Source organism: Callionymus lyra, chromosome 16, assembly GCF_982586985.1.
Source record: "Callionymus lyra chromosome 16, fCalLyr1.hap1.1, whole genome shotgun sequence".
Lineage (NCBI taxonomy): Eukaryota > Metazoa > Chordata > Actinopteri > Syngnathiformes > Callionymidae > Callionymus > Callionymus lyra.
Genome location: NC_141833.1, coordinates 896,470 through 909,332, shown reverse-complemented (window position 1 = coordinate 909,332; position 12,863 = coordinate 896,470). Strand labels below are relative to the sequence as shown.

The 12,863-nt window shown below is 36.4% G+C and overlaps 1 protein-coding gene across 1 annotated transcript in view; it reads left to right on the top strand.

Moving 5' to 3' along the window:
- Positions 1 to 681: 681 nt before the first annotated feature.
- cdh24b (cadherin 24, type 2b) overlaps positions 682 to 12,863 on the top strand; it is a 197,532-nt gene continuing 185,350 nt past the window's right edge. Inside the window, exon 1 of the mRNA XM_087810345.1 lies at positions 682 to 1,141. The gene's annotated coding sequence lies outside the window, so the exon portion shown is untranslated. The remainder of the gene's footprint in view (positions 1,142 to 12,863) is intronic.

The window sequence follows — 12,863 nt, the reverse complement described above, 5'->3', positions numbered from 1 at the left end:
GTGTTCGACATATCCCTGCCTCTCATTAATATTTAATCAAAAGAAAAGTAATTACTGTCATAAACATAGAAGCTGACACTATATTTCCAAAGTGATTCAGTATTGCTAATCTTTTTATAGTAGGAAAAAAAATATTAAGCTCGACTTTATATTTATGGTTTTCAAGCATTGTATTGTTTTTTTAAGAGAACTGTTTAGTATTGTGTGTGGCTGGTCGTGTCAGTGTGGAACTGTGAACTAACATAGTGTAATAAATGGCTACCATGCAAATATCCTATAGCTAACATAACCATTTTGACTTGAGCATGGAAACTTTGAAACTACTTACTTGTAGTCCAGCATGAACATTGCAAAAGCATCATTAGCATCGTAGGTGTCATTCAACCTGTCAATGTATTATCACAAAAGTTATGGAAATATTTTATTTTATATAACGGTTACAAACTACCAAGTTCTGAAGCTTACATAATACTTTAACAGTTTGGGTTATATTTTTTTTTTACCGCCATATGTATGGAGTATTGTTTTTTTCTTTTGTTTTTTTTTGTTTTTGTCTGTTTGTATCAATGTATACTATTATGCATCATTGTTCCTTTTTGAGTTGATTCGTTTTATGTGTATGTACAGTATATATATATATAAGAATGTTTTCACCATTGTTATATTTTATTCATCTGTCTTTGTCAAGCCCTGAGTGCGAAGAGGTGGGTGGGGGTCTGGATTTCTGAGACCGCGGGGTGGGATCTTTCTTTCTACCTTTTATTTTACTTATTTTGTGTGTGTGTGTTTCAAAATGTATGTCTTAATATCTGAAAATCAATAAAAAGATGTTTTAAAAAAAAAAAAACTACCAAGTTCTGCTTAAAATGATTATTATTATTTTTTATTGATGCAACTTTTTTTTTGACTGAAGTAACTTTTGTTTTTAGCGTTTGATTAATCTGTTCTCTCTCTCTCTCTCTCTCTCTCTCTCTCTCTTTCTCTCTCTCTCCCTCTCTTTCTCTCTCTCTCGTTCTCCCGCACTCAGACGCGCGCACACGGACAGAGGAAAAGAGAGACTTGTGTAGCGCGTTCATCTTACTTGGACTCAGTTGATCGGGGTCTGGGACCAGACGCGCGCACCAGACACTGACATCGACAGGTAAATTTAACATTTTTTAAACTGCTCGTTTTCAACGTGAGATGATCTATTGGTCAATTCTAACCGGCATCATCTACACCTTAGAGTGTTTTTGAAGGAGTTCCGTTGAAAGAACGACTTTACGTAATTTCGTAAAATGTCCAGCACGAGTCCGAGACAAGTGTCTCTGAGATGATGGAGGATGTTCCCTTAGAAGTGAGTGAGGACCTGTCCTCCGGCGCACCGCGAGTCTGTCGCTCAGTGATCTCCCGTCTATACAGCGATCGATCCCGGCATCGATTCTAAAACAACAACGTGTACCGGTGTGTGTTCGGTGTCACGGTTGACAAAACATCCTGTCACGTCGGTGGATAAATCGGACGGGCTTGGTGAGCGTCCACGGGGCAGACGGCGCGCGCACTTCTATCCGTCCGTACAGGCTCAAATCCCGCGACTAAAAACCGTCCAGCCTTCGCCGTGTCCCGCGGGTTCCCCCCGCGCCACTTCCCAGCGGGATCAGAACCCGATCGCCTCAAAAGCTCGACCTAGTTGCGTCCTTTCCATGCACGGATCGGTGGGTGTCGTAACCGAGCTCCGTTGGGTCGGTGTGTGTTGAGTTGAAAAGCCGCTGTGATTCTGTTTACGTCCGTGCGTAAAACGCGGCTTCCCAAGAGAATATCCGTTAGCGTGGATTGATGAACCGTTCTCTCTCATGATGAAGCTTATATGACTCCATCCTGCCCTGGACCATATGTTAGTGGGTCTGAGTGGTCATTATATGTCAATACACTGTGTGTGTGTGCGCCCAACAGGGTGCCACGGTGGGCCTGAGCGACTGTAATGGCTCTGATCCTGGAGAGACATGTTTATGAACGTTGAAAGCTCATGTATTATACATCACTGTTGCAATCAGCTCGGAGTGTGAACACAGCACTCTCTATTTGTTTATGTGATTTGATGTGTGTGTGCAGTATTGAATGAGGATATCTGAAGCTCTTCATCAATCTCGATGATTACACTGCCCTCCTCATCTTTCCTTGTTGTCTGGCAGAGAGAAAAGAAGGAGTGATTGGACACACTTTTCTAGTGATGAAAGTCATTCTGCGTGATAGCGAAATAAATATTAAATTTCATTCAATTTCAACTGATAAAAAGCTGACTTTTACCTGCTCAAAACCCAGACTCTTGGGCATCGGGCTAAAGAGACAGTTATCACAAATCAGTTTGTTAATTTCCAAGCAAACACTGTTCAGTATCAGAACTTACGGATGATATACTCGAGGATATAAAAAGGTTTTGACAAAATGCCTCGTACATGTGTGACCGAGAACCGTTCTACACAAACGGACCAGAAACATAGCTGTATCGATGATAAAAACAAATACAATGTAGAGCTCAGCACAGTCTCATGGCTTCACACTGGCCTCACCAATACAAATGATGTCAAAATAATGCGAATTGTAAATGAAAACCATTAACCCTCAGAAGAGGAATAGGAAGTGGTCTATATGTTAAAATATGTTTTTATATTTGAGTCATTTCATTTTGAAAGGGTCATCATATTTCATATTTATTGTATTAAATGTGTGACGCACTAAAAATGATGACTAGAGGAAAGTTTCAGAGATGCACTTCTTTTTTATAAACAATGAGCATTTCTTCTCATATATTATCATTAGTTTGTTATCAGCTTGAATGTATATAATTAATCTAAGATAATAAAATAGTATATCCTGATATCAAATAAACGTCTTATAAAAATAGCGAGTGCTGGATCAAATCAAAATCTCACACTTTAAAGATAACAAAAAAATTCACACTGTTGAATGAAACCATAACTAAATGTGTTTTCAACTCACAAGTGTGTGGTTTGTATTTGATAATCATCATCTATGACAATTACAAGACTAGTTTTGTCGACATAGTCTTAAAGTTTTGTGTCAGACTCAGTTCGATTTCCATCAAGACAATCATCTAAATATGAATCATAGCGGTACAGATGCAATTTTCTCCAATCATTGCCACGTTTTGTTGAATCAACCTTAACTCATACAAAGTAAAAATCATGCGCCTCTGTTCGAGATGACAATTTCATATTCCCCCCTGATGGGGTCTTGACATAGGTCATCTTTATGGAGCTAAATCAAGGTTTTTTATGGTTTATCCAACACAAATCTAAGATACAGGAAAACAGATTTCAGCGAATCACAAGATCAATGGTGACGAGAAAAAAATGGCTTTTGAGGCAAAAACTTCGAACAAAACTATGTGCGAACAGCCTTCTGCTGCAACTGGCTGGGATGGAGGGATAGACAAGCGAAAAGAAGGGCGAAGGAAGACATGCAGTGCAGAGAGGAGGAGGATCAATGTGAGCAGAGTAGACTGTTCTTGGAAAGGTAGGACTGTTGAGCGACTTGAAGATGAATGCAGTAATGAGGATTCCATGCTTGAAACATGTTACCATGTAATGACAGCGGGTGATGCAGATTTAAACTTGACAGCTATGATGATTTGTGATTTGTGTTTTTTTATCTGTGAAATGTGTGACTCAGAGCAGAATATGGGGTGATGGTTTAACGCTGGTTAGCTGTTTGAGAAGCAGTAAAAGTGATGCCTTTTTGATGGCTAAGTGAGTTGCAATCAGGAAACACACAAGGTACTTTCTGTTGGGAGATCTTATGTTCCTCTCCGGACAGTGTAGGTTTTATCTGTGCACTCTGGTTGGTGATAAAAGTGGGAGCATGGTTATTTACTTTTCTTTCCATCAAAAGGCATGTTTCCGGCCTCTGTCCTTTATTGTGCAGAAATCATTCCCAATCATTAAATGTTGGTTCCAACTATCAATGCAGACCATAATACTTACTTATGATCATCTTCATTAGTCTCTCCCTGCAAATTCAAAGAAATAATTTTCTGAGAGTCATCTGTCATCTTAGTTGAATTTGTCGAGGAATGTTTTGCTGGTTAATGGATTGTCATAAGAGTTTTCAAGTTGTTATCAAGTAGACTAACATAGAACTAATCAGACTTTATCGACAGTCCAGATCAACACCTGGAAACTCTGTAACCTGATTTGACAAAAAGCTGATAATAAATGAAATCCTTTTGCATTGTTGGAATGTTGATGGTTCTCCTTTTCCTCCTTTAATGACACCAACACCAGACAAGATGCCTTAGGATATATTTGTGAAAAAGAATGTATATATGAATTAACATATTTAGTTAAACTAGTTAGCAACTGGCAGGTTCAAATTCCAGATTATGTTTATAATTGTTAATTATCTAATGATTGAACAGGTGAGATTTTGGTGAGAATTGGTTAAACGAGTCTATGTTCCCGAAATCTGCTGGTAAAGAGTAGGGCTGAACGAATTTGCGAGTTAATTGCGATAATAAGCGATTTTAATTTCGTTGCGATTTAATTTAACTTCATGGTAATGAGTTTTGACTCGTCACGTAAACGCAGCCAAACAGAACCAGCGGCGAGAGACACTCTGACCTATAGCCCGATGGCGTCATGCTCGACAGTAGCTTCTTAAGAGGAGTTAAATGCTACCAGTGTCTCTTAATGGAGGAAGTGTACCAGCTGTCACAACTTTGTCCAAACTCTTCAAACCTTTGTGTAACTGCAAATAGGAAGAACACAAGGTAATAACTAGTAGTGAGTTCACCAACACCAACATGTCTTGTATATTTCACCTTGTAAATAGGTTTAAAATAAAACTTTGCATGGGTTACAATATTTGACTGCCATATACTGTATATCTTCTCCCCTTTTTCAGTTTGATAAGGTACAAAAGATCTAGCTCTATCAGATTTGCTGAATATAAGTAAGGACATACTTTACTCAGATTACTTGCACTTAATGGATTGATAATAAGTCAAGAAACGAGGATGTGTGGATTGAATCATCTTTATAGAAAAAGGCTGACTTGATATATAAATAGAGCAGGATATTGCAGTCAAGAAAGTAGAATATTTCCTCATATTTGGATACTTTTCTTCTGTGAGAAACTTCCAAAAGAGTCCATGAGACACTAAAACCCAGAAAATGGTGCACAAAAATATTCAGCTATATGAATCTGTTTGTGACACGAATCCAAGCACTTTTCCTTTCTTCATCCAAATCAACGTAGAATTCAGTGCAGACAGGATTATCCCTTTTTCCACACCTCTATTTAAATTTGTCAATAATATTTAAATGAACCCCCGAAAAGTCTCCTATCCGTGGAAAGAAAAACAATTTAACAAAAAAATCGGATAAATAAACTGGATAAACAGTTTAAATTTGTTAATTTTAAACATTTGTGAGATGAACCACACATGAGTACATGAGTTCAAATCTGCTCCGGTTTGAATGTTTATATTTTATATACAGCATTATAAATAAGAGTACTGTATTTACAGAGGCGACTAGTGGCTTATTTAAAAGATCTTAAAATAATAAAACTGTTAATCAGAAACTTAATCTTCACATCATCATAATTACTTAAACTTGGAAGGCCTGTGTGAAGTCTTATTTTATTTACGGCTGAGCGACGAATGGGTGGAAGGATGACTGCAATGAGGATGGAAGGGGGAACCACTAAGTGTATTAGAGAAATTAATTTCTGTAATTAAAAGTATTTTACAGAAATGTTTATGCTGTAATGTATCATTATTTTAATAAACCAAATCAAATCACACAATTTCTAGGAATATTGCCTGCTTGAGTTTCTTAGACGGGGAATGGAATGCTCTCCTTCCTGGCGTATGGTGAAATTAAAAAAATACTGTCTAGTTATGTCATGGAGACCAGGATAGTAAAAATTTAGTTTGAACTGTTTCAGAGTTACTAGTAGTATTATTTTGTAGTAGAAGTATTTTGTATTATTTAATATAGTATTCTGGTAATTGTTAATTTTTTGTTCTTGGAATAAAACCCCCCAAAAACCTTACTACTAGATGTGGTTTTACAAAGCTTAATCAGTCATATTAGCTAGCTTTTGTATCATTTACAAACTAACTAAATCATTTACTGTCTTTAAAAGTCTGCTCTCTGGTTTCAATTAGTTGTGAAAAACTAAATATATGTACCAGGTGAAGTAACCATACCAATAACACTGAGTGGGTATGTTTTATTTTCCTGGAACTATACAAAAGTCCTCTCAGTAGTTTAGTCATTATTAAAATGAACAAAACTGCCTTCCTCGACTAACTCCCGTAAAGCAGTAATGGAATTGAACTAATCAGTTCAGACTGATCTGCTTTAATGTATCTGGTTATCTAATTCAGCTGTGCAGCAGTGGTAGTGTTTTAACAATACAGTTGTTGTAATTCTACTTTTTGGCACTACACTTAGAACGGTGTCAGCTTCTGTCTGTTTGGCTCCGGTTTCAATTCACGTGACTATTCACTGGCAGAGAGTCAATTCCCAACCTGAAAATTGCATATTTTTAAATCGAGATTACATTGCGAAAACAATAATCGCTCAACCTTTGCTCACGATTGAAATTTCCTTTAAAGAAGTCTAGGGGCAAATTATTACTGTGCTGCAGAAATCTTCTTTTGAAAAAAGTCAATATATATTATTTATTAACTACCTAAAGAGAGGCAATAATAAAAGAAACACAAAAAATTATATTTTAATATAGACATCGCCACATGTACAATTATTTCTGTTCTGAATGCATGTCAACTTATCTCCATGAAACAACTAAGAGATATTTGTAAACAACTAATTCAGAATTACAATCAGTGTTATCAACAGCCCAACTATTTCTGCCGTGAGCACAAATCTTGAGAAACATGAAACGGCGAAGCCAGCAACATATTTGAATAAAGCAGAAACAGACAATACAGTTAGGATTAACCCATCGACTTATTATTATGAGCCAACTTGTGACCTTTCTGTGTGGAGTTTGTATGTTCTCCCCGTGTTTACTCACGGCACTCTGTTTTCCCCCCACAGTCCTAAAACATACAAAGGTTGATTGGAAACTAGGGTAAAATGTTTTAAATGGTTGTTTGTCATTGGGTGCCGTTTGTCTGACTTGCGTCCTGTTCAGGGTGTCCTCGCCTCTCGCCTGACGGAACTGGAATAGGCTCCAGATCCCCTGCAATAAACATAAGGAAATAAGTGGCAAGGAAAATGAATGAAAATAGCTTCTTGTTGGGCATATTTGCTATTTCAATGCATTTTGTTCTCAGTTAAAATGCTTATATTTGAATAAATGTAATATATATATATATATATATATATATATATAAATTATTTTTTTGACACAAATTCGCAATAATGAGTCCATCCTTAAGGAAATGTACACATACTAATACCATGAATGCCAGGGATTATGGTCTGTTTTGAAAAGTTAGTGCTGATGAGAAAAAGGAAATGACTCTTAAGTCAGTGGGTGGAAAGAGATTAAAACAAAAACACGAAAACAATGACATGGTGCTGCTGCATTCAGCATCTGTAATGCTGTTTGCAAAGTTTGTGTATTCCAAATAGTTTATTTTCTTGCTTACATTTATTTTCATTTGCTATTGTTTGTCATAGTTTGTGGATTTAAAGCAAAAGGAATTCATAAAAGTGATAATTATACATTTTAATGACCTCTGCATTGTCATACGACCCTCATCTTAACAACTCTCTGGAAGTAGTATATAGCGCTTCACAGAAATACAGAATAAAGATCCTGTTCAAAACATGATGTTGGTGGGCATGATTCAACCCATTGTCAATGTGAGGTCGACCTTTATGCGGTCAAAATCAGCTAATGTCTTAATTTAAGTGTCTCTTAAATTGATCTTGGACCTTTATTGTACTTATCAGTCTGTTTGTACAAAACTCTCTTTTAATTCATTTAATTTTCGTTTAATGAACTGTCACTTATTCCCTTATGGGGGTTCAGGGGGTGTTTGCAGAACCAGAGTAAACCCAAAATAGACATTGCCCAGAGTAAACCCACGCAACATGAGGAGAAACTAAACTGGAAGGGAACCTGCAACCTTCTTGCTGTGAGGCCATCGAGCTAATCACGGCGCCACCGAGGCTACTGGCAAAAAACTCTCTTCTAATTTAAATATTTACATTAAAATATAATATTATAATATTATAATTTGCTTAAGCCCCGCCCACTGAAAATACTGTTTATCTGGAGATTATATCTTGTTAAGCATAACCACACGCACTCTGCTTTGATTGGTCAAGCATCGGGGTCCTTGGAAATCTCAACCTCCAAGGGAGTGATTGTAAAATGTCTAACGATGTAATTACATCTGGCTGGAGGACCTAAAAACATTATCATAATGAGAGACTTAATGCATCTTGGATAGGAAGACTTCATTATTTGAAATATGTGAGTGATTCAGAAAAATTAGTTTTCACATTTGTTTCCCTTTAAGAAACGGTATACATATGAAAATGAGAACTGACATAAACTTGTGATGTTGATTTTTGGTTTAGTTACAGCAAAGCTTCCTAACCTTGCGGCCCTAAATAGTCTGTCCTTTTCTATGACATTTGCAGCAATACCTAAAAGTGATAGACTTCACTAGGGAGGGGTCAGGTTGCATCCTGCGGAAGCATAGGCTTGATAGTGAGAGTTTGACTGGTTATTGCTGTATTTGAGCTACAGGTTTTTAAGGTGGCACCAGGTCACTCTTCGTTCCACCTAAATAAGAGAGAAAACTCAGTCCATATAAGGTCGGGTCATCCAAAATCTTAAATCTATAGGAGAGTAGCTGATCATGACACATCAGTCTAATAAGTGTTATCCAAAGTGGTTGATGCATGACAAGGAATCTGAAATTAATTTGCTGGTTCACAATGAATTTTAGTTTCAAAACAAATAAAAGTCTTATTTTCAGAATCACCAATCAACCAAAATGTATTTATTTATTTTGACTGAGGAATCACAAGAAGAAAGAACAATTCCAATAGGGAATTTATTAGACAAATAGGCATTCACACAAAGAAGCTGTCACTCTGACAATAGAGCAAAACAAAGAATTCCTTAAGTAGAATAAACTGGGCATAGTTGCTGACAAAAGATGAATGAGGTTTAGGCAATAGGTTATACTGTATATTAAGAAGACAGAGTTTCAAGTATCCAATTGCATAAATGTCTACAAAGAAAAAAAGTGCTTTTGTCAAATACTGGATACACCATTGTATTCTCCCTAATGAGGGTTGGAGTACCCCCCAGATGAGCACCCTAAGGGTGGCAAAAGTGTGTGGCAGACACCTACCATTCATCTTCTGAATGGAATTATCTGGTGAAATTAATCAAACAACACACACTCTAAGTGATCTGCTCTGAAAAGCAGGAAATTAATTCTTAGAATGCAAGACATGAACGTTCCCTCAGGTCTTTTTTAGACAGTGACAGAGACAGATTATGTAACCGCAGAATTCCCTGCCCAATTGTTTAAATGCAGTAGGAACTAAGCAGCTTCCAAGATCATACATTCTCCTGGATGCTGCACATACAACGCACTTCTTGTTTTCCTGTTGCTGACAACAGAGTTCTAAAACCTATGACTCTGCGATGACTTTTAAAGAACAAAGCTCAGCTATATTATCACAAATTATCTTCTCAAGCAAGTGAGTGAGCATTTTTCATCTATTTGTCAGGTTCACCTTAAACTTTGGATGGATGTGAGGGGCGTGCACACCCCTGTACACGCTTGAGACATGCTGTGAATCTGTAACTGCACCCGTGCATATGCTCGCCTACAATCTGCGCACTTGCTGTCTTTTTCTGCTCTCGACTTGAACTAAGTTTGCTAATCGGGTAGGTGCTTTGAAGCCACGCCCCACGCTTTCTGATTGGTCGATTCAGAGCCAATTGGTGGCACAAAAGGGGTCATCGAAGCAAGAAAACGAGCATGTTCACCATCATGGCAGCTCAAGTTAGCCTGAGTGCCATCCTATTTCTATTGGGGGCTCCTACACTCGCTACCCTAAAAAAACAGTCTGGGTTCGCTTGACCCCTTTCAGTTTGGAATTTGAAATCAGATAATGAAGGCGTCACGTGGTGCATCCGATTGGATGACCCTTCCATTCCGCGAATCAATCAGATTGTCTTATTATTCATGTCCTGTGATGTTGTGTTGGCCTTAGAAATGTCTAGCAACTAGCAACTAGAAAACTTCTCAATGACCGGTTCCACACGATAAAGAGGAACAGTTGTTTTTTTGTTTTTTTTAATAGAATGCATGTACAAATGTTAATAGTTACACATTGCTGCATACTTTCTATATTTACAGTACATGTTATATATATGTAATATTTTCTGGTCTATTTAAAGCCCCAGATAATAAAAACGTCAATGAATGGGTCTATTTTTCGGATGTGTTAAGTATAAATAACAAAGTCAGACAAGTTCAATTTAATCTATCTCATTCACAATAACTCTCAACGTTGTTCAGTTGTTACACATGAAATACAGAACAAAACAGTATGCGCTACTTAAAAGTAACTTGTATAATTACACGATTCAATCTGATAAATTACAATAAATTATTGTGTATCACAGGATATGCACTTAAAGAAACAACAGTAACAAAACTGCTAAGAAAAAGGCAGAATGACTGACCAGTTATTGCACCTTTCTTTAGTTTCCGTGATTTATTATTGACAAAAAAATATAAATGTTTACATCACACCTTTGAGGATGTTTTCGATGGAGTTTTTAAAGTATGTGCAGTAAATATATTATGTTTGTTTACAACTATAGTTAAAGTAACTGAACCTTTTCCGTTTATTTCAATGTTAGCTTAATTTGCCTCTATCTTAAAAATAACTTCATCTTAACAATCACAAAGAAATACAGTATATTGTAAAGTGAATTATTTATTGTATATAAAAATATAAAAAATGCATAGGAAGGTAATCACAATTACAATATTGTAAATAAATGCACAGCCTTACTAACAATGCTTTCATTTCACTTTTTGTGCAGAGTATAAAAACAACCTGGAAAGCATGCCTGAAGAGACCACAGGGGAAGATACACGTATAAATGTCGCAAAGTTCTGCCAGTGGCTTATGGGACAGTCACATGTTCCGTTGACCCATGCAGAGCGGGAAGATTTCAAAATTCAAATGGCGTTCGACCACGATTGCCATGTTCCTTATGGTTATAGTTCCCCATCATAAATGTGTGTTACAGCTCTGTCACGTTTGTGGCGCACCTTGGTGCATATGCCAAATTCAAAAAAGTACTTACTCAGGCAATCATAGATGGATACGAATGTAGCCGCTGTCAATTTACTTTTGTGTATTTCTTCATTCAGGTTTTATATATAAATATATATATTTTTGTTGCTTATTTTTTTTAAATTATTGAATTGTTTTGTGTATGTGTTCTATTCAGTATTATTTACAAAAATAAAATTAATATTTGAAGAAATGTTCAACATGCTTTCTCTCTTATCAATAATGTATTGGTTTAATGGTTTCCATGTTTATGACTACGTTTGTGTCTGCTGTCCCTTTACATGTTCATGGCAAACAATGTATAGCTGTTCATCAGTAAAGTTTGGTTCAGAAGGATCAATTAATGTCTGGAGTTTCTCAACTGCTCCTCGGTCAGGGGACACTCATATGAAGGATCTTTGTTATTTTGTTGTTGTCTTATGAGGAAGTTTTATGTATCTATCTATCTGTTAAGGCACAACAATCATCACTATTCTAGTTGGCCGCAGTCTCTCAATCAACGTCAGGCTCTTAAAGGTCCTGTGAAAACATCAGAAGACAGTACTTTCATTGTAAAAAATACATTCATTGGTTGTGTAATATACAAGGTATTTAGCTCATCTTTGATACTTCACCTGTCCAATACCACACAACTGCATCGGACTGTAGATTGGATGGTGGTTCCTGCATTCAGTGAAAGTCCCCGAGTCTAGGCAGATATGAGTAATGGACACACAATATTTCCTTTGTACACAAGATGTCCAGGAAGCCATTTTCAAGAGATAATTATGCATGATCTATATAATACATGATATTGTGTGAACATATGAGGGAAAAAGTGATTGTACATCTGATTGTGGACACTTTTTCCAGAGATGAAGCTTCCTGGACAGTGAAACCAAACCAGGCAATGTCTACATTCTTCACTCACTGGTCAGCATTTACGGAGGAAATTACCACAAAATTCTTTTATTTTTATTTTTATTCTTCCCGGTCAATAAACACGACAATATTTACTGCTGTGAAGGACATGAACACAGTATTCTAAGCAAATTTGACAATATATTTTGCTTTAAAACGATCTTCCTAATAGAACTTGAGGGTGTGTAACCAATATATTTGCATGACATCACAGCGAGATGTCCATGTGTTTATTATGTTTAATCTTTTTTATTTAATCTGTTTTGACTGTAATACAATAAATAATACATATCATAATAAATTGTATTTCTTTGTTATTGTTAAGATACAACGATGGAGCCATTCTTAAGATAAAATAAAGCATTGAAATACATTGAAATAAAATGGAGGTTTATTTAACAAATGTAATATAAAACTTGTAAACATTGCAAGTACATAAAATAAATACTTAAAAGTGGAAAAAGTCTAATTAACATGTAATAAAAATAAAATTGGAAGCTTTTTGATATGAAAATTGCTCAGTTTTATTATATTGCAAATGCAATTAGTCATTTAGGCCTAGATAGAATACCTGCAGAGCCAACATTTGTGCATGATCAATCAGATTTAGTCATCCTACGACCACTGGAGCATGGAATA